This window comes from Mastigoproctus giganteus, chromosome 6 (assembly GCF_048544385.1).
Source record: "Mastigoproctus giganteus isolate SK-2022 chromosome 6, ASM4854438v1, whole genome shotgun sequence".
NCBI lineage: Eukaryota > Metazoa > Arthropoda > Arachnida > Uropygi > Thelyphonidae > Mastigoproctus > Mastigoproctus giganteus.
In genome coordinates, this window is record NC_143580.1 from 53104419 (window position 1) to 53126970 (window position 22552).

Here is a 22552-nt window from a genome sequence, read left to right on the forward strand (position 1 = left end):
TTCAGATTGACGACTCTTCAGATGTTGCAATTTGCAGAACTGAAGCCTTTCTTGATAAGAGCACCTTTTTTACCCTCAATAATCTCGTTGCCCTCCTTTGCACCCGTTCCAACAGATCTACATCCTTCCTAAAATGAGGCCTTGAGACCTGTATGTAGTACTCAAGATGCAGCCTAACCATTTCCTTGAACAATGGGATAATCACCTTCTTATCATTGCTAGTAGAGTTTCTATATAATATATATTGGAATATAATATAATACTGTATAATATATATCGCGAATATAATATATATTCGAGAACCGAAACGGTGGTTCGCAAACCCCTGGGGGTTCGCACTAAAAATCGTCTGCTTAGATTTACATAGGTATATTTTTGTAAACCACAAAATAGTTTAATGCTAATTTATGTGGTTAGGTTCAAAATTTATAGTTAGTTGTGGTTTGGGTCACGCGCCCTTATACAGCAAGCATGCGCGATAGGATGTTAACGGAAGGGATTGGATTATGTATAGGCATTTACTATGTATAGGTAGTTAATAATTTTATATTATTACGTAATATCACTTACAAAAACGTAGAACTGGAAATATTTTGTAATAAAAATTCAGAGCTATTATACGACTTCAGGGGCTTAGTGGTTTGCGTTAAAAATATTATGTTGAAAGGGATTCGCGAGTCAAAAAAAGTTTGGGAAGAACTGCTATATATCATTCACGAAACCCCATGAGCTGTCCTTGCAACGTGTCTTCACTAATCACAGAATTTCATATCTGACTGCTCAATTACGTAACCACAGGTATTTTTCATTTTTCCACTACCCTGAATACATGATAAAACTCTCATAAACGCCCATTGGAATACTAAGTTCACGTTTTCTCACACTCTTTGCGCAGGACACACTTTGTGCAATGATAATTTAAATTTAATGTTCAATTATGCTACTAAAATAGCTGAATATGTTTATTTCCTGATCACATTCAAAGATTATATGCTTTCTTTAGTATTTAAAAATGAGAACTTTTACAAAAAATGAGGAGAGAGTGAACAGAGAAGGCCAACTTTAAAAAATCTGTCTTTAAATTTAAAAAGGCTGTCAATGCCTTTGACAGCCTTTTTAAATTTAATGACAGCTTTGAATTAAAATAATGACAGCTTTGAATTACTATAGTCTTCGATTTACGTCGGGGATGTCTGCTTATGAACGGCAACGTATATCGAAACGACGTAAAGCGAACAAGTTTTTTATATGCATTTAGAAGTTATAAGAGGGGATTGCGTTTCCGTGTGAAATTTTTTGATTTGGCAACTTAATGTAAGCTTCACTTACCTACTCATTAAAAATAAATCAATATTAAAACAGGAAAACATTGGAAAGCAGTAAAAATACACACATATGTATCGTTCTCTATACGCAAACATTTATTATTTATGTACTGTATAGTTAGGCATATCAAAATATTCACGTTTTAAGAGAGAGAGAGAGAGAGAGAGAGAGAGAGAGAGAGAGAGAGAGAGAGAGAGAGAGAAAGTCTAAACGGAATTTTGCTTCTTCTTCTTCTTCTTCTTCTTTTGATATAGTTCTTTATGGCAGCAGAACCTGTCTCTATGTTTCATGTTTCGGACATCTTCAACGAAAATGGCCATCTCTCTTTCAAAAAAACTGAAGGCTTCAGATATACTTTTTTGTCTTGATCTATTTTACTTGAGCTGCTAGTTGCATTTCCTTTTTCTTACTCCTCCTCCTCCTACATTCTTACTCTTTCGTGCCCAACTACTCAATCTGATACTCGTTGGTCAACTGATCATGGTGCAATGCTAGCCTCACCACCTTGCTTATGCTCACTTCGTCGAAGCCAATCTCATTTGCCAATTCCAATCTCATTTGCCAATGGGTAACTGAATTTCAGACACAGACAAGCTGCTGGAAACTGTGAAAGAATTTGGGCCATATATTTTGCCCACATCATTCATCATAGCCCAGGTAATGTCCTCCCATGATGATGCAATGATGTCTATGGATTTCTTAATATCGAATCCCCTCCAGAACTGATAACTGGGCCCCGCCGCCTGACTCGTTGATCACTTGTCGCCTGGTCAGCCAGAGATAATACATTTTTGAGTGTCGCCCCTTGGTACATTGGTTACAACAAAGAGGTCGTATTTGTTGGCATGAATGTTGTCTTCCAGGTCCTCAACGTTAACAGAATGGCCAGGCGCGTTGCCAAAAATAAGCAAGGCCCTGTTCAGATTTTATTCTTCGCATTACTTCTTGATGAAGTGGGAGAAGGGAGTTTTTAAATTTAGAATTTAACATTCAAAAATTAAAAACAACGTTATACTGAAACTATGTAATTCAGAGACTGCATGTATTTAATAATACTAAGGGTTATCGCTTGTCTAAAATTTTGATCAGAAGAGCAAATGAAGCTAGTTTATAACACAATACATTGAAACTAAGAAATAAAAAAAAGGCGAAGGTACAGAAGTTCACGCGTTTGAGTGACCATGGTTCAAGACTACCGTCGCTCAAACCTTCTGACCTTGTTGGGTTCCGGAATATAAACAGAAAGTTTATTTTTATCGTTTTTTTTTATTTATTTAATATTGCAAAAAACAAAAAGGTACTGCATTCGTTCCAAAAAGGCATCTTCATTTCTTAGTAACAAAGAAAGGAGAAATTTTCGAAAAGAAAACTTAACTATAATTGAATAAAAAAAAAGATTGTGTCAGAAAAAAGTGAAAATCCCCTTAAAAACATATTTAAGTCAGGTGCTGTTTCATTATTCGTTTAAATAAAAAAAATATGTATTATATATATGGTACATTTGTTTTATGTACATTTTAAAAAAAATTATGAGAAAGAAATTTAAAGATGTATATTTTTGGTCAATTGAAGTTTATAATACAGAAGCCAATCTAGACATGGACACAACAGTTTGCAACGTCAAAAAGAATAAATAAACTGTAAATGACCAAAAATCTATTTTTCCCTTGTAATAAATGTATTTTTATATACATTTATTAAAAAACACTTCACTTATGTTTTGTATAAATCCTATTAGGTGATGAGTATAGGTACTACTTTGAGTTTTCTTCAGGTTTTTTTGGACTTTTTCGATTATTAACGAGACTGTTTAAAAAAAGTTAAACTAAGTATTACACCGTGTAAGAGTAGTTTTTTTTTTTTTTTAGTTTCGCTAGAATTCATTCATCTGAACTGTTCTGTTATTAAAATAAAGCCAAATATTGCCATCTCCGGGCGGTGACCCTCAGAGCACAAAAGAAATGCGAAGATTGCGATAAGATGCTGAATGTCCGTGACAAAGTACCAACAAATTATTCTCACTCTTCAATGCGGAAGTTCACGAATAAACAATAAAAGGAGGAGGAGGAGGAGGAGGGGATAAAACGCACACAATCGGGTTTGTTCCTTCACAAAACATCTCAGCAACCATCAGTTATCTTTCATGCCAGGGGCTCGTTGTATATCGCGACCCCTCAGCGTTGTGATGTCACACAAGTAATACCGGTACCCCACCACAAGGGTTATCGTTTGTCTAAACTGCGTAGTTCCGCATCCGTAACGTATAAAATAACCCAAGCCCTTGATACTACTGTCCAAAGTGTTTCTTTACTAGTACTGGACGACTCCAAGTCCGAGAGATGCGCGCGCTTGTATTTGTTGTTTTTCTATACTCCGCAGCTGAAGTACACGGGCAGGCATTTTTTAGCAATACCTGCCCAACTCCTCCCACTTTAGAAGACTTCAATGCCACCAGGGTATGTAATAAACTTATCATAAATATTTTGAAAATATAGTGATGAAAAAATAGATAAATAAAAAACTAACAAACCTGGTCATAGCGATAGATATATGAGTCTAAATATTTAACAAGATTAAAATGTGCTGTCATTTGTGTATTTGCAGACTACGCTTTTAAATGTGACTTCTCTCACTGATTTTATGTTAACTTCTGTCGTCTGCTTTCTCTCTCCTTTTACGATGTGCCCATCACGCCGCCTTGTGACAATTATATCATATTGAAGTGTGTAATAAAGGAATAAATAAATCTATAGGTGCATGGATTTTGTAGATATTTGTAGAATATTTGCGCATTTTTATTTTTATTTCTATTAATTTAGTTAGTTAACCTCGTAGAGGAAATTAAATATGGTGTTAAATATAGCTGTAAAAACAGCCTTGTTATTTATTTAGATATGTTTACTTATTTATTTTTTTTTATAATATTTAAGATATTTATTTTTGACTTGTTATTTATGTGAGATTCGAGGGGAAAAAATTAACACTTTTTTTGTTTTTGCTTAAGCAGCAGTTAGGTAATGGAAGCCTAAGATGAATTAAAAATACGCAACTTTTAAATTGAATTATAAAAAAAATAATAATATGTTTTTATCACCATTCTATACCAAGAAATTACTGTCAGGTAGTATGTAGCCGATAGTAATCTATATAACTTAAAAAAAAAAAAAAATGAACTGCTTGACACCTTTCCCAGTGGTTTGTGAATTCTCTCGTCTTTTTATTTAAATATTTACAAAATCCCCTTCGGTGTAATGTTCAATTCTTCTCTATATTATTCTGAAGTATGAAAATAAAATGTCATTAATTATAAAGAACTTTTCTTGATATATGTTTAAACCGAAATATTTCAATACTTCCCCCAGATTCATTCCTAAGATTTCTGTGTAGAAAAAAATATTCACTCATTTCTCCATTCATTTTGTAATCCCGATTTAGAAAGAAATTATGTGAGCATATAATAATAATAATTATAATAAATTCTGTTTATATTCAGGGACGGCACATAGGATAAAGAAGAGTTTACCAGACAGAGAATACCAGAACATTACCATATTTAGCAATTACGGGAGCTCGAACCGTTATCAATTCAAACGCGTGTACCACTATATTGACCACTCAGCAACATCAAGCGTTGGTGTGGAATGTTAAAGTATCAGGAAAAATTAGGAATAAAGCCTTACAAACTCTAATTTAGGAATCGCTATCACCGGTACATATAAAATCTACGGTCGTAACCCCCCCCCCCACATTTTCCTCTGTAATTTCATACTGGTTGTCCTCCGAGAATACTAAAATGCTTTGCTGACAGTTCGAGTACACGACACACCAAGAGGCTTTCAGTATTTCGTACGAATACGAATCATTAAAATGGAATTGATTTGTTGATTGATTAAATCGGAACTATGGGGAATTGTTGGACAAAAATAATAGAGTTTTGTAGTCTGTATTGCATATACAGACTACAAAACGTGAGGTTCAAACTCACGTGCCTGCTAATATGGTGATATTCTGGTATTCTCTCTATCATGTGAACTCCTCTGACCTTGTGAAATTGTGCCCGAGACAAAAAAATTACATTTTAAAGCATAATTCTAGCAAATTCGAGACAGTGATTTTGGTCCCTCCTGATCGGGGACCTAGGTCCCCGATCAGAGGGGGGGGCCCCCAAAATCACTGTTTCAAACACTCATTGCTGTTTTTTACAAATATTTTTAAGTAATTTCCTATCGGAAATTGAACTTTCTACCTTCCAAGGTCAATGAACTTTACTTGAAGGTTAATTTGAAAATTACGTATTTTTCAAAAATGGTTTTACCGATTTTGATGAAAATCTATATTTAGTTCTTATTTAGACTAAGGCGCATTTAGGGCTAGAGCCTCAAGCTGCGAACAAATTTGGACTATGTATATATAAAGTGCTTTAGCATCATAATACACAGCCATTTCTGAATAAACAGAAAATTTTTAAGGCGGCATCGTTTTAGGTTATATCTCATATTGTGAATACCTTCACAACGAGTTGCCATGATATTGCACTACTTCGAATAAGTAACGCTTCACCTAAGGAGCTTCACTTGGGTACCAACCCACTCACCGAAGAAGGGCCAAATAGCCCTGAAACGGTGCCGTCTGGGTGGTGGTACCTATCTGAGAATAAGTAACATTAGTCTTATCCTTAGGTGAAGCGTTACTTATTCGAAGTAGTGCAATATCATGGCAACTCGTTGTGAAGGTTTCATATTCACAATATGAGATATAACCTAAAACGATGCCGCCTTAAAAATTTTCTGTTTATTCAGAAATGGCTGTGTATTATGATGCTAAAGCACTTTATATATATTTAGTTCTTATATCATATAATTTTTTTTTGTTTTGTTGTCACAATAAAATGGAAGTTCTTTATTAATTTTTTCTTTAGATGGGGGCCCCAAATTCCATTTTGCTTTGGGCCCCATGAAGGTATAACGCCCCACTGTGGTCAAGGAATAAAACTAGCTAAATCTCCCAATTGTCAAATATCTATCCAATACGAGATCAATAGGAATAGCGGTTGATGATGCTGTCTCAGCTACTTAACTTCTCTGGAAGATACCCCAAGTGTCTCCCCTCCCTGTTCATTTTTTAATTTGTTACTAATGATCCAAAAATACTTAATTTTAATTTTAAAATTATAAACAATTTTTAATGAGCTCCGAGGAATAATAATAATAATAATAATAGTAATAATCTTTATTAAAAATACTATTATACAGACTAATTATATAAATCAATATACATATGGTAAATATACAGTATGACACACCATAGGTATTCCCTGGTATATTCGCTAAATTAACACTGATGGTGAAATGAAACAAATACATTAATTTATAAAAACTGATTTCATTTGATAATTCAATCCTATGATCATAAATCAATTACTAGTTTTCCATTTCCTTTTCACAGCAAAATTGGTTTTGTTTATTTTGTACAAAATGTTACATTGAAAACAGAGACACCATGATTTTTTTTTCCCAAATAACTTAATTTTGTAATAATCAGTATTGTTCAGAGGCGACTTTTATTTTTGGCAAACTCCTCTCCCCCCTTTCCAATATACTGGGGGAAAAAGAAAATAAATAGTCTTTTACCCGGTCTTAGTTCTCTAAACCAGCGGTTCTCAAAATGTTGTTCGCGTACTCCTGGGGATCCCCCGAGACCCTTTCAGGGATCCGCGAGGTCAAAACTATTTTCACAATAGTATTAAGACGTTATATTAAGACTTTGGGGTCCTCAATAATTTTTAAGAGTGTAAAGGGGTCCTGAGTCCAAAACGTTTGAGAACCGCTGCAGTCTAAACCATTCGTAAAAGTTTTTCCTTTACAAACTATTAGAAAGATGGACGATGTTCCTTCGAACTCGTTGTCAAGAGTATTTGACCGTTGACAAAACTCTTTTTTCAAAAGTTCGCTGAGAGATTTCATTAAAAACTATCTGTTACCCCTATTCTCATAACAGATTAGTATATGATTCCTGACTGTTCCTATCTAATCTGTGATTCTCGTGAGGTTATTCTCTCTTGCCGCAAGGTGTCTCTGGCAACCGGTCACTGACGATCGTTAACCTTTGTTTCACTGCACGTGTCAATGTTCAGCCGGAAACACCACTTGATATCAGAATAAGGCGTCTAGTCACGACAGACAGGTGTTCAATGGAACCGAATCAAACTTGTCCTTGAGTTCTATGTAACGATGTTTGTGAACTGATGACCTTGCTATGATACGATCAAACATCACACACTGTAGGTTGAGGGAACGATTTTAGGTGAGTCATGAATATACTGTATACAGTAAGTATTTAAATTTTAACAAGTTTACAGCAAAATCCTTTCATCGCACTTAAAAAAAAAGGCATCCGGAAGATGAATCAACACTTTTAATTAAATAAATGCTCAATCTCCAACTAGGAATTCGTGTGGTTTGTTATGCAATGACAGAATGGGCAGAAGAATGCATTCAAGAATTCTTTGCGAAATAACCTTTTAAAAATAACAAAGTAAGCTCTAAATCCTACACATAGAAATATTTCTCCATTTCATCAAAACAGCAATGCAATTAAGTCCAGTCTCTATTTAACAGCATCATTTCCTGAACGATGTATAAATCACTTTTTCAAGTATCTCTGAAAGTTTCTAACTTTGCTTTCCTTTCTTACTTTGCATCCCTGTAAAAATAAATAAAAACAAACGAATAAAACACTCAAACCTACATTGGTATAATTATGTTTATTTCTGAATTGGAAATATGTACATAATGGAGTTAAACGTTTCGTGGTATTTTCTTACCACTTCAGTGACAGCTGTTTTTGCAATATCACAAAAGATCACAAGAACAAGAACAAGATCGTGTGACCGAAGTGATCTTTTGTTAGGGTGATATTGCAGAGACAGAATTTTCTTACCACTGAAGAAGTGGTAAGAAAATACCACGAAACGTTTGACTCCATTATGAACATATTTTAAATTCGTAAATAAACATAATTATACCAACGTAGGTTTGAGTGCTTTTTTTTTTTTATCTTCAAACAACACAGTTTACCTGCGCACCATGCCACTCAGGGGATGCCACCATGCCACTCTAGCGTGTATTTATAAATTAATCATTACAGATAAGCGTAAATTAACTTTAAAATGTATTCTTACACTTAATTCATTTTTAATTTGTATTGCATTAATTATCCTCTATTATCCTATAATGAATAATCCTCTATTATACTAATAGAGGATTAGTATTACCGTTTCTATTAAATTCGATTTTTGTTTAAATTCGACTATTATTTTTTCGCGATCAGTTTCCACTGCATTTAATATGTACATAACACATATTAAATGATTTTGAATGTAATTATAATCGTATTCTAATTTAAAATATTTAAAATGTTACCATGAAGTATACAAGTGAAAGAAAAGTCTAAAAAGGAAATTATTTATTTATTTATTATTTGTTTAAACTTTACGTGAAATTTAAAATTCAAATCATACCAGATCGCGTAATGCAAAAAGGAGAAGGGGAACCCCAGTCACTCAAAGCACATGTACTTATGTACCCTCGCGCATGTGCATTATTTGATTATTCAAAATAAAATGTTTTATTAACTTACGAACTGGATACTTTATTAAAAATAAGGTATTTTTAATAAAGAATTTGATTTCCAGTTCGTAAAATTTTACATTTCGATCCCGAATAAACGAAAGTGCCATCTTCGTGTGGCACCTTCCTTTTTTAGGTTGTGTTTTGCTTTAAAAATAGCGGAAGCAAGCCACAACCAAAAGTAACGTTAATTGGATACCGTGAATTATAAACAATATTATATTTAGGAATTTATTGCGAAGTTTTTATTTAAAAAGGTATTACAGAAAAATCATAGAGAAATGAAGAAGAAAAAAAAAAACACCTCCCCGGCGGGGAATCGAACCCCGGTCTCCCGCGTGACAGGCGGGGATACTAACCACTATACTACCGAGGACTCCGTCTGCTTTCTTCTTTCCATCGTCTGTGATTTTCTTTCTTGGCCACTTAGCTGACAGGAAACATCGCTGGCTAGTCGTTTGGCGAAGTCCCAGTTCGATTCCAGTCTAAACTGGGGGGGGAGGGGTTATCCAAAGTACTCGTCAATCGAAATTATAGTTAATCCATCTCAAGAAAACTAGAGTTTTTACCACACGAGTTATTCCGGGTTCTTCAGCCAGAATAATTCGCGGAATAACCGACAAATAAATCAAGGAATGGCTCGACAAATCTTGTTAAATTGACCAAATAAAGTTTCAATACTACGCTATTATGTTCATAGATTAATTGCCTATTGAAACTTCATCTTTGTATTAAATTTAGTAATTAGATCAAAAGAACTTAACAGGCTAACTCTAAATTATTGACGTGACATAAGAACTTCTTCAGTATAATTACTGTAAATTACCTTTTTAGAAATACTGCACACAACGCCATGATATAAATCAATGGTTTCCAACAGGTCCGGAATATAGGTACTAGGTCTGGCAATGGTTTTATTATTACTCAAGGTAATCACCACCTAACTGAATGCGCTTATTATACCGTTCTAAAAGTCTCGTAAAACGCAACTTGAGGGGGCACTACTTTTAGCATTTATAATATCGGTGTTAGAATATAGCTGTACTACAAATATCACTCTTTTCTATATGTATTTCTGTACCTATTTCGTTTTCTTCTTTCTAGATAGCTGGTAAATGGTATGAAATCGAAAAGACGTTTTCCTTGTTTGAAAACGTTCTACGATGCCTAAAAACAACTTTCACGATAACTGGAGATGATTTTTCTGTAGAGAGAAGAGGGATAACTTTCTTGTAAGTATAATTTTTTCAGTATAATTTTTTTCTATTCATTCTTTCGATAAAATCTATGCTCCAGAATATCATACACTGTAACAGTGAACGACACTTTTAAATATTTACTTTATTTATTTTCTTATGGATTTATTTATCTATTTATTATTATTATTATTATTTATTAAATTATCCTATTTTTTATTTTTTTGTAGGAACACAGAACAAAGAATTGTGACATTTAAGACAAGAACTCCAGATCCTGATCGACCAGCCAGAATGGAAATGGTTTTGCCTGGACGTAAGCATTATACACTTGGAATAATTTTAATTTTCTCAGTCGTGATAACATTACTGTAATGTTTTGTGTGTTTGCATAATACCTTCTCTAACTGTAATGTAATGGTTTCTTCCACAGTTCCTGTGATTAAGTATTGGGTCTTGGATAGTGACTATGACAATTATGCCTTGCTTTGGGCATGTTTCGAAGACCTACGACTTGGAGGAGCTCTTGGCCACTTTGGTAAATATAAATACCTCATTCGAATTTCTCACATGCACAAATACTTATAATGACTTGAGTATAATCACTGCAAATTATCCTTTTGAAAATAAGCAAAACCGTGACATAAATCTATGGTCTTCCCATTGCTATTAGGTACTGTAATAGTGGGCCTATATCTCTGATTTTTAAATGCATAGCGATTTCGCCTATTTGGTGACGCTATGAGATTTTAAAAAGGATTGGTAAGTTAGGTTGAACCGTGGATAACGGTATTCGAACTTTAATGGAACCCCAGTTCCCTGTGATCGAACTAACGCAATAATGTGCTTAACATCTTGTATTTCTGTGTTTAATATCCCCCGAAATCCTAAATAGAATAATTTTTCCAAATGTTAAGATGATTATTGCCGATTACAAGTCCGAAGATGTTTGTAAATGATCAGGGCATCGGAACTTTAGAACCAATGATATTGTATAATGTTTGCAGTTGCAGGATAAACTCTGAACAAAAGAATTTAGTCTTTTTTTAGTTATAATTTAGAATATTCAGTTAATGTTATTTTCTACTGTCCTTTACTTGGTGATTTTTACAGTATTTTTCCAGTCTTTTACAAGTACGCTTCTCTTATTACAGCGGACAAAATAACGGTCATAATACCAGCTGATAACCCTCGTGGGTAGCACAGTTGATACAATCACCATCTTTCCAACACCAGGTAGAAAAGACTGAGTTCGGGTCTTGTCGATGACGCGAGGAATTTTTGTGGGCCTCTTTCATAATGTGGATGAGTTAGTCAGTCCCAGGAGAAGCTAGCGTGGTTTTCTCTCCCTGAAACTCCGGTTTTTCGACCAGCAAACAGAAAATCTACCATAGAACACACTCAATTTACAGAGACAAAATGCGGTGCCATATGGGCTAAGTTGCTGATGCGTCTAAAACGCTATAACAAATATAATATAATCCAACCTACTAGTGATAATACGTTTTCAGTAATACAGGGGATGATTTTTTTTCTGCCTCTGATTTTCAGTAATAAAATTTTAAATGGGGGAAGGGAATACTTTTAACCGATATAAGGTAAATTTCTAAATTAACATGATAATTAGTAACCTTAACTATTAGTAATTAATTACTTGAACCGCATATGCATTACTGATTATGATTTAAAGTGTCCAATTTATTTTACTTTCAATCGCTGTGTTTACAATCTTGCTATTTTTTCGAACTGGCTTTGTGTATACTTATACAGTAAATTTTTGTGGTTTTCTTATTTCAGTACTGCTAATCAAAATACTGAAATAAGAAAGAAGCTGTAGTCCTCGGTAGTATAGTGGTTAGTATGTAAAATTAAATGAAATACTGATTATAATTCAGAGCAATCAGTTATGTTGCTATCTACTGTTTTTACTATTCACAACAGACAGTGGCGGATTAAGGATAGTTGGGGCCCCTAGGCAAATTATATTTGGGGTCCGCCCAAAAAATAATAATAAAAAAAAGAATAAAAAATAAATAAAAGTTAGGTGGGAAATAAATGAAATTTTGTACTTTTGAATTTTTTGCTTAAATTAATCAAGATTTTTATGATGCTTACTGAAAATATTAATCTATTTTAGAACACTATAGGAAAATATCTTGGCTTGGGCCCCCCCAAACCTGGGGCCCCTAGGAACGTGCCTCATTGCCTTAATGGGTAATCCACCACTGACAACAGATCAGGGATCAAAATAAGTTATCAGTCCTTGGTAGTATAGTGGTTAGTATCCCGGCCTGTCACACGGGGGTTCGGAGAGGGAATTAGTTTTTATTTGATGCAAAGCTTCATATATAAACTTATTTCTAAATCAAATACTAATTGTAATTCAGAGTATTCAGTTATTTCGCTTTCTATTGTACTTTTTTGCAGCATTTTATAAAAACACATTTCAAGTAAACGTCTCTTATCACAGCAGAACAAATAACAGTCATAATCCAAAATAATGGATTAAATAGCGATTGTAATCACATAAGACCAGATTTCGATTTCTCACCATGAATGATTTTTTTTTTTTCTCTGTCTTCTGCCGGTATAAGGTGAATTTATAAATTTAGTAATTATCATACTTCAAGCTATCTAATTAATCTTACTTTCGGCTGTTCCTTACTTTCAGCTGTTCCTTCATTTTATTATTCTTTTTTTCTTAAAAACAATTGTTTTAGTACTGTTTTTACTAATCACAACAGATCAAAATAAGGAAGTGGTTATGAGTCCTCGGTAGTATAGTGGTTAGTATCCCCGCCTGTCACGCGGGAGGCCGGGGTTCGATTCCCCGCCGGGGAGTACTTTATTTTTTTTAAGTAGTTTAATGCAGTTTACTTGGTGTAAACTGTTTCTAAATGAAATACTGATTATAATTCAGAACGATCAGTTACGTTGCTTTCTAATTTTTCAAGGGCTCTTTTTAAGTACACTTCTCTTATCACAGCAGAGCAAGTAACAATCATAATTCAAGAGTCAAAATAGCAATTACTGTATAATCAAATTTCTTTCTAATACAGTGGTTAGTATATCGAGCCCTCACTCATAACACCGGATTTCGATTTCCCACCTTGAATTATTTTTTTCTTGTCTTTTACCTCTTGTTTTCTAAAATAAAGTTTTAATGTGAGGAACTTTGACTTCTCCATTTTATTTTTTGATAAAATTTTAAATGGGAGAAAAGGGGAGGAGGTTAACGTTGGTATAAGGTGAATTTCCGAATCTAATGATGATCGTAGGTATCTAATTAATCTCACTTTCAGATGTTCTTTGCTTACATTCTTTTTTTTTTTTTTCCCTTGTTTCTTCAGATAGGTTTTGTGTATTCATATAACAAATATTTTTTCTTAAAAACAAGTATTTTTAGTACTCTTTTTGCTAATCACAACAGATCAAACTAAGTGGTTGTTTATCAGTCCTCGGTAGTATAGTGGTTAGTATCCCCGCCTGTCACGCGGGAGACCGGGGTTCGATTCCCCGCCGGGGAGTGAATTCATTTTAAGTAATTTTAATGCAAGTTTACTTGATGTACTATTTCTGTATAAAGTACTGATTTATAATTCAGAGCAATCAGTTATTTTGCTTTCTACTTTTTCTAGAACTTTTTTTCAAGTAATAAATAAATTGATTTTGTGTTTATACTCCGGGACAACAAACAGCACTGTATTCATAAGTCCACTTCTCTTATCATAGCAGTCATAATCCAAGTCATAATTCAAAAGACAAAATAGCAAATTATAATCAAATTTCATTCTAATTACTCGTAAGACCAGATTTGGATATTCGACCTTGAATAATTTATTTCGTCTTCTACCTCTTGTTTTTTTAAATTATAGTTTTAAATGTGAGAAATTTTGATAAAATTTTAAATAGGAGAAGGGGGGGGGTTAATGTTGGTATAAGATGAATTTCTAAATTTAATGATGATCATACTTCAAGGTGTCTAATTAATCTCACTTTCAGCTGTTCTTTGCCTGCATTCTTTTTTTTTTTTTTTCCTTGTTTCTTCAAATAGATTTTGTGTATTCGTATAACAAATATTTTTTCCTTAAAAACAATTGTTTTAGTACTGTTTTCACTCATCACAACAAATCAAAATAAGGGCGTAGATATCAGTCCTCGGTAGTATAGTGGTTAGTATCCCCGCCTGTCACGCGGGAGACCGGGGTTCGATTCCCCGCCGGGGAGTGCGTTTCTTTTAAGCAGCTATAATATCTATCAGCAGATTTATATCAAATTAAAATAAATGAAGTACTGGTTATAATTCAGAGCAATTAATTATTTTGCTGTTTATTTTTTGTATTTTTCAAGTACAGTACACTTCTTTTATCACAGCAGACAAAATAACAGTCATAATACAAGATTCGAGGAGGATACTAATGGTGGTTGGTATCCTCCTAGAATTTTGAGGGGGATACTAATGGTGTATTATCTTTAAAAAAAATCTACCTCTTATTTTTCAATTAAAATTTTTGATGGGAAAGAATTAATGCCAGTTTTAGGCGAACTTCTAGATGTAATGCTGATTATGCTTCAAAGAATCTAATTAATGTTGCTTTTAACTGCTCTCTGCTTTTCAACCTCCTTTTTTTCTTTTCTTTTTTTCAATTAGGCTTTGCGTGTTCGTATAACAACTTTTTAAAAGTACAAGTTTCCGCTTATCACAAGAGACTAAAATAAAGAGCTTTTTCTTCTGTCTGTCCTTATCTCTGTGGTTTTGATGATTAAATTCTAACTATGGCGATAACTTAAGCTGAACTAATTTCTAATTTTAATATTACGATTATTAAAAATGTTCAACTAATTTTAATTTCATTCATTCCCTACATTTAGCCTTTCCAATTGTTTTTATCCATAAGGCACTGGGTTACTAACCTGTTTTCACACACGACCCCGACAGTTAACTTGCGTAATTTAGATCTATAAAAGTGTCAATGGCGATTCTCCTAAAGACAAAAAATATAATAAAAAAATACGAAACTATAATAAAATACAGGATGTTTCAAAAGTAATGATCAATATTTTAAAGGTGAACTGTACAGACTACAATATGCAAAAAAGGCCTAGTAAACATGGGTCCTTAAGTGAATTGTTTTCGAGATATTGCACAGCATACTAGTACAGTACTTGTCAAAGGATAGTCAACATGGAAAGAGGTTACAGCAACGAAGAGTATGCGGACATGCACTTCATGTGTGGTAAAGCCAACGGCAGTGCACTCGAGGCTGCACGTTTGTACCAAGAAGCATTTCTCCACCGAAGGCAGCCCAACAGGCGCACATTCATCAGGGTACATCAACGCGTGGGCGGTGATGTACCCTGATGGAGTTCGAGCAGGGCACTTTGCACATGGAGTTCGAGCAAGTATGCTCAGAAGCATAACACCTGATGTTGAGGAAAGGGTGTTAGAAAGAATATTTAAATTCATCTGCCGTGCTGTGTCTTATGTTTGTTAATTGCGTGTGTTCTATGGTCGATTTGTCTGTTTGCTAGACGAAATTCCCCTTGCTATCTACGCCTGAGACCGACTAACTCAGCCACGGAGTGAATAAAGCTCATTAAAGTTCCTCGCGTCATCGAAGGGATTCGAACCTGGGCCTTTTCCACCCGGTGTGGGGAGGACGGTGACGATACCACTGTGCTACACGCGCAGACTGTTAGAAAGAATAGAACAAAATCCAGGAATTTCGACAAGGAGGGTTGCTCTGCAAGAGCGTGCACTGAATCATAGCAGTGTGTGGCGAATTTTACATCGCCAATTACCCCTACCATATCCAGCGTGTACAAGGTCTCAGCAATACAGACTACCTTCCCAGAGTGAACTTCTGCCAGTGGATGCAATAGTGTGTCCTGAACCCCCAATTTTTAAACATTTTGTTCACTGATGAAGCTGGGTTTACTTGTGATGGTATTTTAAATTTTCATAACTGTCACGTTTGGTCCGACGAAAATCCTAATGCAATTTACGAGTCACGACATCAGCAACGTTTCTCGTTGAATGTCTGAACAGGACTACTAGGAGACCGTCTAATTGTACCACACTTTCTGCCGAACAGGCTAACGGGAGAGCTGTACCTTGAGTTCCTGCAGAATGTTCTTCCAGACCTCCTTGATGAAGATAATGTTCCATTTCAGCAACGCCAGAACATATGGTTTATGCATGATGGTGCACCAGCACATTTTGCTCGAGTTGTGACTCGGTATCTAACTAGAAGGTATGGTCAACGGTGGATAGGTAGAGGTGGGCCTGTAATGTGGCCTCCCAGATCACCAGACTTAAATCCTATGGATTTTTGTATCTGGGGTCATGCAAAAAGTTTGGTGTACACTTCTGACATTAATACAGTTGAGGAATTGCAGCGTCGGGTTGAAGGAGCCTTTCAGCAAATCAGAAATGATCCAGAAATGCCTGAGAGTATTCGCAACTCAATGCAGAGAAGACCACAAAGCTGCGTACGGATGCAAGGACAGCATTTTGTAACATTCTGTAACATGTAACATCTGTAAAATCCTATCCTGTGGTGTTGAAACCAAAAATGAAAAATGTATTATCTTATGTTTAATAAAACCACCTTAGCAAAGGATTCACAGCTTTTTGCTAAGCTAGTGCTCCCATAGTCAATGGCAAATCTTAACAGAATATGGGACTTTTTTTGCATATTTTATTTTAGTTTGTACTTTTCACTTTTAAATTATTGACCATCATTTTTGAAACACCCTGTATAAAAATATAAATAATAATTATTATTACTATTTAATATAATTAATATATATAAATAATTACTTACTAATTAAATTATCAATTAAACTTATTTAAAATTGATTTTAAATTATTAATTAAATTAATTATTATTATTTTTAAATAAAATAATGATTTTTTTTAGCATTTACAATTAATTTAAATAATACAAGTTGGCATTATGATTTACAGACGAGCTTCTTTCTGCACAGGTCCTAAAGAACAAAATATATTGGTATAGTGACCAGTTATTACCATCTATAAATACTGTACCACTGTAAATTGATGTCGCCCTCAATTTACTGTAGCATAGTGCTTAGTATCTCTATCATAATCGGCAGCGAGATTGCGCTTTTTTTAGAATACTTATTTTATTGCTTTTAATGCATTTTTTATATTGCTATCATCACGAATTTTTTGATTAGCGACTTACTCGCATTTCACTGTTTTATTGAAAGTATATTTGTCCTAAGAAGGTTTCGTCTATGCTTGGCATCTACTGTCTAGGTATGGTGGAGTAGACATGAGTCCAGGTGTGATGGACAGTAGACAATAAAATCTGTAGTAAAATGAGCACATTATGCTCCTTTTATTCGATATTCAGGCTCTCAATTAATTTGGGCTTACGTTATCAGCGCATTCAAAAATGTGTCCCAAGGATCCCCCCCCCTCCGTAATTAATTATTTATTTTATTACTTTTTTTAAACAAAATTCATTTCGTTAAATTTTTTCCTTTATCAGATTGTGTTTGTACCTTTCACAGTTATTGAAATTTTTGTATGTAAAGCAATACAGACTTTAACAGCAGATGGTAAGAGAAAAAGTGTCTGGAATGTCCCCTAATTTTATAATGCGTCCTCGGAAAGGTTGCTCATGAGAAATCCAGATCATCACATACTCGAGAATACTTTTTCCAGATTCAAGATTCCGCGTATCAGAGCCATTATTATGTGTTCCTGCACCCGAAGAAAAATCATCACACAAATATACGTCTATTATTTATAAATCTTACTTTCATTGCACCCATGGTTTTGATGTGTCTGTGATAAGTACTATGATTGTTCCACCCTATTTAGGGATTTGCTGTACTTCACAAACGAATTCTCTCCAAATGGTCAATGATGATATGGCTACACCTGGGTTCGGCAAAACCCCCTCAGTCAAAGTGCAAAGTAGGACAAAACCACATCAGTTAAAACATGTGACCAAAGCTCCCATTTTTTCAGTTTTCAAACTTTTAATTTAAATTTTATACGTGCTGTATCTACTGTACATAATATACGATACATATTTAGGTGTACAGTACACTTTACATTCACAACGAGTTGCCTAGTATTGCACTGCTTTCAAACCCATTTGTTTTTAAATGACTGGGCAGATTAACCATTAAGAGATGATATTACCACGCCAAAAGGTTAATCTGTTATTTGATCATTGTCTATCTGTCTGTCTATCAAATAAATGGCAGATTAACCTATTTGTTTCCTATTTGTTTGAAAGTGGTGCAATACCAATGCAACTCGTTATGAAGACAATTTGTTCTGCTGTTAGCATTAAGACCAGTAATTAAGCAGTTGAAATCTTTCTGCCCACATTAAACCATAACAGCAGGCTATTCATTTTAACTATATATGATATTATAATTATTTTATTTTTATAATCTAATTAATATTAAAATTATTGATTAAATATAATTATAACTATAATTTCATTTGCTTATTTATTAATTAAATAAATTCATAATTTAATTTATTTGACAGTAATAAATATTATTTAATATTGTCCCTGAAATGGTGACATATACGTTTAAGTGCCAGTTAGATTTAAACTGCTTTAATGTAAAGGTTTTAATTCTTACAACAGAATAAATGTCTTCACAATGAGTTGCTCCTCTGTTAATACACTACTTACAAGCACATTTGTTTGAACCTAGTGTACTTGACAGAATGTGGTAGTGCTTTTTTTGGTGACGTCGTTACATTGATAAAAGGTTAATCTAACACATCCATTGTCTTATCTTTTAAATAAATGACAAAACCTTTTAGAGATGTCATTTGTTTGCGAGTAGTGAAATATCACGGCAACTCGTTTTGAGGACAAAATTGGTTCTACTGTGGTAAGACTGCAATTAACTAAGTAATATTAAATCCTGATGGTCGCAAAAATGCATGAGGACAGGGTAGACTTCCTAACGATATATAATTTAATAATTATTTTATTTTAACTTAATCAATATTATAATTACTTAAAATTATAAAGTCACTGTACATGTCGGGTGCAGTTTCTTCCTGTTTCCTAGGTTTGGTACTTTGTACATCGATCTTATATTTATGGAGGCCTTTTATATTGAGCAGTGCAATACCAGGCCAGCCACGAACTGCCTTGGTATTGCACTCCTCTAAATAAAAGGCATTGCTCCAGTGAAGTATAATGTAGCACTGTCCAAACCCAGGTTTCGACTGAGACTGGAGTCGAAGAATGAACTATAGACAAGACTTAAATGTGTATACTTTAAAATTATTAATTAATGCATTAATTATGATATTGCTATAATTTTAAATAAATTCATTTAATTAATTAAATGGTATAAATAGTTAATTAAATAAATTCATGATTTTATTTAATATTATTTTATATTATTTAAAGCTGTTCCAGGAAAAACAGACTGGTATATCTTTATTTTTCATGTTTTTTGTTTAAGTTGAGGCTACTTTCATAATTTTCCCCATTTCAACCTTAGTATTCCAATTTGAATGACCTGAAACTTCTTTGTTTTGAATGAATCATATTTCTTTACTAAGTAATAAAATACAGTATTGCTTTTCTCCTCACATCATCAAAAAATACCCTAGTACTAACAGGAGCGGCCCCAGGTCTATCAGCGCCCTGTGCGAGATTTTTTGGTGCGCCCTCTCCGACTTGAAATTTACAGCAAATCAATGAATTTTAGGGGTATTAATCCAGCCCTGAGTATTACTGTATTTTAATATACTAGAACTCAGGGCCGGCTTAGTATGTTTTAATACACTGGTACTAGTCTACCCATCTATGTATTATTAATTTGTATATCACAATAGGAATAAATAGCAACGCTTATGTCAGTCCTCGGTAGTATAGTGGTTAGTATCCCCGCCTGTCACGCGGGAGACCGGGGTTCGATTCCCCGCCGGGGAGGTGGCATTTTTGTTTGTCAGTTTAAAGAATTCTTTATTCATACATAATTCAATTTTATATTTCTAATTTTGTCATTCATTTCTTGTACTAGCATATGTATTTTTATATAACTTCCATGTTTTTTTTTTTTTTTTTTCACAGAGAATCTATGGATTCTTTCTCGGGAGCCTTCATTGAACGCAGACTTCAAGAAAAGACTTTATACACTCATGGATGATAATGGCGTGAAGAGGGTTAACTTTTCGCCTACGCGGGTGGCGAACTGCCTCTAAGAAATTTTTATAGAAAGTTTTAATTACATTATCCTCATTTAATTTAAATTTTATTTAATACCATAATCCATCGATCATTTGCTGCTGTCATATTGGAATGTATAGTAAATAAGTTGCTTTTATGGTATACCAAATAATTTTGTTTACAACTATGCATTTAATTTCGAACCATAGGAAGCAATGGCTATCTTGTGAGCAGTCCTTTTATATGTACTTTTGTGTTTTGTTAATGAGTGATAATTGCCAATGCAGTATATTTCCTCCTGTTAAGTTTCAAATAAAGTTCATTAAATTATGAAAATGTTTATTTATGGTTATTGCTATGACATTAATGGAACTTATGATTATACAAAGGATTACTAACATAGACAACTTGAGCGAGTGCCTACATAGGATGCTCGGGGAATTTCAGTATCGTCCGATTAAGCGATTTGTATAAATTATCTTTTGCAGTTTCATTCGGATCAAGATGTCAGGTGACATTTTACGTATACAGTTTGACTGGGTGTGATCAGTAGTTCATCTGTTGATGGAAAAAGGCATTAATACCCCCCTCTTCCAGAAGTCCCAGGTAGAAAATCGTCCTCGGACGAAGTATTGATTATCGAACAAAACTGTATCAGTTGCCAAGATGTTCGAAGCCAGGGGGAGGGAATAGCAAAACTACCAAACCGACAGTTCTGCCACCGTGAGGGCGGGTACAAAGCTAGAATCTTATGGTTTTTAAAGAGTAGGAGCCTGTTCACTAGTTTCCGTGGAAGGGTAAAACACAATTTGTAGTTTTGCAACGGGGGAAGGGGAGAGAAGGCCGGTTAGCTGTCCTGGTTCGGATATCGAGTACAGGGACTTCTACCACAAGTTAATCAAAAGAGGAATCAGAGGGGAAAAGCAAGCTCTAGGGGGGGCTTTCGAAGCCCCTGCCCATACAAAGCTATAGACAGCACAGTGCCCAGATAGATTTGGACCAAATGTGCTGACAAAAACACATCTTAATGCATTCAAATCGAAGGTTTGAATTTTGAATTCGAGGCCCCAAAACTGACCTTTTTGCTTTCATACTAATTTTGTCTCTAATTCAAAATGCTTGGTCACTACCCTCGGGTTTCACAAATTACTACTTTTGTAATCATGCAATAAAAAAAAAAATTATTCATCCATATTTCTCCCCTACATTTAAGTTATTCAGGAGTAAGAATCCTCCAATTTCCATTGCTTGAAAAACCCTTACTGCGAAATTGGCAGAGTCTATCTTGAATAAGATAAATAAATACATAATTATCAGTGATATGCTGTGGAGTTGAGCATGAGCATTATTTCATGGGCCCGGGCTCGCTAGCGCCAATGACTACTAATGTATAATATAGCCCAGGCCCAGATTTCTAGATTATTATCTGTCATCATTGGCGCGTTATACCTTCATGGAGCCAAGGAAAAATGGAATCTGGGAGCCCCGCCCCATCTAAAGAAAAACTAATAAAAAACATTTTCAATTTCACTTTATTGTGACAGCAAAACAAACAAATTATATGACATAAAAACTAAATATAAAATTTCATCAAAATAGGTAAAACCATTTTTTTGAAAAAAACTTAATTTTCAAATTAATCTTCAAGTAAAGTTCATTGATCCTGGCAGGTAGAAAGTTCAGTTTCCAATAAAAATCACTTAAAAAAATTAGTAAAAAATAGCAGAGTTTTGGAAATAGTGGGGGCCCCCAACTCTGATTGGATCACTAGCCACATATCTTTTTTTGCCTATAGGATAACACGCCATTGTCTGTCATATGAGTGCGCCTCCGTAGCCAGGTGGGAAGGAGCAGCATTGGTAGCACACGCTTCTTGATTAGACCGGGGTTCGAGCCCGTCACCACCAAATACGGAGGATGCGCAAAGGTCAGGGAATGACCACCGCATATCCCGCAGCAATATGGCCTTAGTTGCTAATGCTCCTAAAAACCAAATAACAACAACAACAACAATCTGTCATATGATATTTCATGATATTAAATAAATAACATTTAATAATAAAATAACAAGACACTTTTATACACCATATTTCTAAATAGCATTTTTATTCGTTTATATTCGCCTCAAAGGTGGTACTTGTGCATATGTCCGTTCTGATATTCCCTGTCAGAGACTTGGCAATTTGGAATCTCCTCTCTTTGATCTTCTCTG

The 22552-nt window shown here is 34.3% G+C and overlaps 5 non-coding genes across 5 annotated transcripts; 4 read left to right on the forward strand and 1 right to left on the reverse strand.

The window, feature by feature from the left end:
* Positions 1–9258: 9258 nt before the first annotated feature.
* Positions 9259–9330, reverse strand: TRNAD-GUC (transfer RNA aspartic acid (anticodon GUC)). Its single transcript has one exon. It is a non-coding gene; the product is annotated as a tRNA-Asp (tRNA).
* A 3589-nt stretch (positions 9331–12919) lies between these two features.
* Positions 12920–12991, forward strand: TRNAD-GUC (transfer RNA aspartic acid (anticodon GUC)). The gene has a single exon. It is a non-coding gene; the product is annotated as a tRNA-Asp (tRNA).
* Positions 12992–13605: 614 nt separating this feature from the next.
* Positions 13606–13677, forward strand: TRNAD-GUC (transfer RNA aspartic acid (anticodon GUC)). Its single transcript has one exon. It is a non-coding gene; the product is annotated as a tRNA-Asp (tRNA).
* Positions 13678–14305: 628 nt separating this feature from the next.
* On the forward strand, positions 14306–14377 carry TRNAD-GUC (transfer RNA aspartic acid (anticodon GUC)). The gene has a single exon. It is a non-coding gene; the product is annotated as a tRNA-Asp (tRNA).
* A 5654-nt stretch (positions 14378–20031) lies between these two features.
* Positions 20032–20103, forward strand: TRNAD-GUC (transfer RNA aspartic acid (anticodon GUC)). Its single transcript has one exon. It is a non-coding gene; the product is annotated as a tRNA-Asp (tRNA).
* Positions 20104–22552: the final 2449 nt, after the last annotated feature.